We start from the raw sequence: 5175 nt of genomic DNA on the forward strand, positions 1-5175 counted from the left end.
CGGGGGCCTGGAAACTTTGCAATCCTGAAACCCTAAGCTTAAAGATCTTTCTAAATCTATTTTGGACAAATGCAATTATCATCCTATTGCCAACCTTTCATTCCTTAACAAGATTGCAGAGAATATCATTCACTCTCAACTCCAAGATTTCCTGAGAAAAACAAATGCACTTCACCCTAATCAAACTGGATTCAGGCTGCACCACAGCACTGAAACCGCTTTGTTTGCCATTACAACATACATACACCAGAGATGAGATCAAAATAACTCAGTCCTGTTACTGTCAATTGACCTCTCATCAGCATTTGACTTGACTTGGTTGATCATACTGTAATTTTGGACAGACTCTGCCAAATAGGTGTCCGAGATCTAGCCTTTTCCTGGTTCCATTCTTACCTCTCCAATCATTCTTATATAGTTCACTTCCAAAACAAGGCATCAGCACAATTTTCATTGAACTCAGGAATCCCACACTGGGAAGGGGGGAGTCGGGGATCGGGTCCTCCACTCTCTTTCTCCTCTTGTGCCACCTCTCACCGGACTGACTCCCATTATATTTGCCAGGATTTGCAGGGCAGAGTTGAGGAACCGCAACCGCAACCGTGACCGCGACGGTAGCGGGTAGCCGGCACAGTTTCCCTTCCCTTGCAGCACTGCGGTGCCGTCGCGCATGAGTGGGAGGAGCAAATCAAAACAGCAAAGTCCAGAAACTAGATTAAAACTGGATGGGGACTCAGGGAGTGAGCGACGGAATAGCGGCGTCCTGTAGTACAATGGCTGCAGTCCTACACTAAAAACAAAATTAGGCAGAGGAGGACTGGACAGCTGCCAGCTGCCTGGGTGGGCCTGAGCCGAGATTGGGCGGGCCTGGGCCCACCCAGGCCCACCCGTAGCTACGCCCCTGGTTTCCGCATAGGCGGGAATACATCAGAGGGAAGGCTGCAGGGCCGGTGCGAACAGTATGTATCAGTCGCTGCTTGCTGCAGGCAAAGATCTGCTATTTAAAAGGTATGCAGGAGGGACAGTTGGGAGTTTTCGGCTGGTGGGGCTTTGGAATCCCTGCCAGCCATATTATAGATGTGCTGCTACTGGGTGGGCCTGAACCTAAAGTGGATGGGCCTGGGCCCACCCAAGCCCACCCTTGGCTACTCCACTGCTGTGGAGTAGTTGGAGACACTGCCCGATTAGCCCACTCTGTTTCCTCACTTCCTCCTTCATATTAACCCATGGGGACCCCTCCCCCTCCCAGCTGCAGCCTGTATCCATATTATACTGTTTAGTCAGCCAGGGTGCCTGGGCTAAATCGGAATCCTGCTCTGTCTTTAAGGATTTTCCCTGATATTGCATGGAATTTGTCTGTCTGGGATCCTTCTCCTTCTCTTGCCAGGCTAGGTTTTCCTTCTCCCTCCAAAACCTATGCTGTGGCCGAGGATAATACAAGTGGGTACTTTCCCTACTCTGCTTTCCAGCTTTAGGCAGAACCCACGAATCATTACACCATTAATGACCACCTGTTAATTTCTTCATTAGTACTGGAGCACTTAGTGACACCTCTTTTCACGGCTAACCACACGCTAATTGGTTAGAGCACGGCAATGTAGCTGCACTAACCAATTAGTGCAGAACACATCTATTCTGTCTCTAGACATGCCCCCAGTGCAAAAAATTAAATTCTATTTTTTAGCGCATGGGTAGCGTCCAGTGATCCCACTGAGTGCACCCCGCATTAATGCTTACTGCAGCTTAGTAAAAAAGCTCCATTATTTGTTATTTATTCAAAAAACTATTCAATAAAAATATTTTAACTTAAGAAGCTAATGAACATATTCATTTCCAGAATTGAAAAAGGATTCTTTTTATAGTAAACCGTTTGTAACTACTAAATTCAGTGTATACTAAATAAATGTGCAATATAAATGTAAATGAACTACCCTCTTCCCTCTCTTCCTCGCCGTATTCTGATTGGTTGTTGGGCTTTCTATTCTAACCTGTATCCTATCCTTAGCAGGAACCATTTAGTTAACTGTTTCCCATCTCCAAGTATCTATGAAAATTGCAGATTCCAATTTGTCTCAGAGTTTTGAGTATCCCGCTTTGGCTAGCAGTTAGTTGAGAAACTATAGAGTTCCTACAAACCCCTCTACAGCAGGTAAGATTTCTAATTTCCAGGACATCATTGTTTCACATCATGCAGCATTTTCAGGTGTTTTTTTTTTTTTTAATCTGTGTAAGTAGCTATTTAAAAAGGGAAAGGGCTTTTTGACAGTGGCGTTCCTAGGGGGGGCTGACACCCGGGGCGGATCGCCGATGTGCCCCGCCCCCCGGGTGCAGCGCCCCACCCGGAACAGCACGATGCCCCCCCGGTGAAAGAACCCCCGATCCCCGGCGAAAGACCCCCCCGGGTGCACGCCGCTGGGGGGGGGCGGGGTGCCGCGCGCCTGCCGGCTCTTCGTTTTCATGCTTCCTCTGCCCCGGAACAGGAAGTAACCTGTTCCAGGGCAAAGGGAGCATGAAAACGAAGAGCCGACAGGTGCACGGCACCCCCCCAGTGGCATGCACCTGGGGCGGACCGACCCCACCGCTCTCCCTTGGTACGCCACTGCTTTTTGAAAATTGCCCACCCTTCCCCTAATTCTATAAAGTTGCAACTCAACTTTGCGACTAGCACCCATAGTTGCAATGCCATTATAGAATAAAACAGTTGTGCATGAAATCAAATCAGTTCTTGTATACCACTAATATCCCCTTTCTAGGGTTCAGTGCAGTTTACATTCTAGGTGAGACAAAAGCCGATAATGTTAGTGTGAGGTATGAGAACAATTACAGACCATTGGTGTAATGCACGAGACCAAAAATATTATAGGGAAGGATAATGGATGATACTAGGAGATAGAAGTCAATGGATTATTTTGAAGCAGTCTTTGGGAAGAGAAAGGTTTTTAGCTTCTTCCTGAAGCTAAGGTAGCTATTTTCTGTTCTGATGGCAATAGGTAGAGAGTTCTGTATTTTAACTCTAAGTACAGGGAATCAGTGGCGTTCCGACCCTAGCTGACACCCGGGGCAGATCGCCGATGCGCCCACCCCCCGGCGAAATGACACATCTCCCCCCCCCCGCGAAATGACCCACCCCGGGTGCAAGCCGCTGGGGGGGGGGGTGCTGCGGCGCGCGCCTGTTGCCCTGTTTTAGTCCGATTTCGCAATTCACATGTGTTCACAGCTCCCTCTGAGTCTGCCCTGGAACAGGAAGTAACCTGTTCTGGGGCAGACTCACAGGGAGCAGTGAACACATGCGAATTGCAAAATCGGACTGAAACAGGGCAACAGGTGCATGCCGCGGCACCCCCCCCAGCGGCGTGTACCCGGGGCGGACCACCCCCACCGCCCTCCCCCTTGGTATGCCACTGCAGGGAATAGAGAGCTGAAAATCTTCTGATTTTGAATTGTCTTTTGAAACGGTGACGCTAGTATCAGTTGCTTTTTTAGTCTGTTAGACTGGACCAAATGTAGCGAAGTGGTCTTAGTCAGCACTTCAGAGGGGAAACCCTATAAGATTTGAAAAAACTAAACAAGCAGCTTTGAATCTCATTCTTTCTGCTATGGGAAGCCAATGCAGTTTGTTAAGATGAGTTAAAACACTAGTATATCTATTCAATCTGTATATTAGTCTTGCAGCTGTGTTCTGTGTGATTTGCATATTTTTCTGATATTTACTCTTAATACCAAGAAATAGAACATTACAGTAATCCAAGTGAGGTAGGACTAACATTTGGACTAGTACTGCAAAGGCTTTTTGGTTGAAGAATGTTCTGACTAGACATAGCTGTCTCACTTTGAATAGTGAAATACAAATAAAAGGAAAAGGGGAATGAATAAAGTGTTAAACATGAAAACAAGCAAGAATCAACTAAAAAATCCCCTAAAAACCCAAAACATGCCCCACAATAAGCTTTCAATATGAATTAAATTTATTTAGGTGCCAAATTTATTTTTTCTGATATGAAAACAATTCTCCACCAATTGAGAAACTTTACTGCAGGTAGAAACAGGAGACTAAAGATGTAATAGCCCCACAGAACTTTTATTGTATGTTTAAAGAGCAGAAGAAATTTTTTTGATCAAGGAAAACCCAGTTTCTAATAGAGCTGAAAATGTTATGATTCCAATTTAGTGGACGCTGTATTTAAGAAGGTTATCCTTAAAATAACTGTCAGGCAATTACTCACTCCAGGTGAACATGAGTTAGAAAACATGGAGTGCAAATACAGCCTCTCTCTGCCACCAATTTCTCAAATACACCACTGCAAGCGCGCTCGCAACACCTCTAGAGGCAGGCAAAATCTAACATTGAAACCCTCAGCTGTGTGCAGTGGCGGCTAGGAAAGCAAATAGAATGTTGGGAATTATTTAGGAAAGGAATGGAAAACAAATGAGAGTGTTAGAAACACATCCGAATCAACACGAACATACCTAAATCTGCACTACCCAAGTTGCAAAGGACTCAAATACAAATCAACTTACGCATCCAGTTTCTCCTACATAAGTATACAATGTGGAACGCATTAGCAAAAGCCTTGAAAACTACGTACGACCACCTAAACTTCCGGAAAAAACTAAAAGCTAACCTGTTTAAAAAGGCATACCCTACCAATCCAGCATAAATGCCTGATCTCTGCAACACAACAAAACTAAAGTACGAAATGGACATAACACAACTCTTCCGTTGTACGATTCCCTAATGTGGCTGTGCCACATGAACTTTATCTTACCACAATATCACTTTGTATTTATTTACACCAGAGTCTGCAAACACCTCTCCGGTACTATGTAAACTACATTGAGCCTACAAATAGGTGGGAAAATATGGGATACAAATGTAACAAATAAAATAAAAATAATGCCTTTGCGTCGCTCCACGGTGTGACCACACCTCAAATAATGTGTGCAATTCTGGTCACCGCATCTCAAAAAAGATATAGCAGAATTAGAAGCCTGTTGCAGCTTAACTGATGAGCTGCTAATTGGCAATAATGACCAATTATTGTCTATAATTGGTGTTCATTGGTGCTAGTTGGCAGTAATTAGCAGTTATGCGTGCAACTGACTCTAGTTGGAATTCTGTAAATTGAGCACACAAATTCCTGAGTGTGCAGTTTCAAGAGGGCAAGGATCTGGGAG

General features: G+C 45.1%; 1 non-coding gene across 1 annotated transcript; it reads right to left on the reverse strand.

Moving 5' to 3' along the window:
• Positions 1-4203: 4203 nt before the first annotated feature.
• LOC115467448 lies at positions 4204-4332 on the reverse strand. The gene has a single exon (XR_003941740.1). It is a non-coding gene; the product is annotated as a small nucleolar RNA SNORA17 (small nucleolar RNA).
• Positions 4333-5175: the final 843 nt, after the last annotated feature.

Source organism: Microcaecilia unicolor, chromosome 3 (genome assembly GCF_901765095.1).
Source record: "Microcaecilia unicolor chromosome 3, aMicUni1.1, whole genome shotgun sequence".
NCBI classification, from domain to species: Eukaryota; Metazoa; Chordata; class Amphibia; order Gymnophiona; family Siphonopidae; genus Microcaecilia; species Microcaecilia unicolor.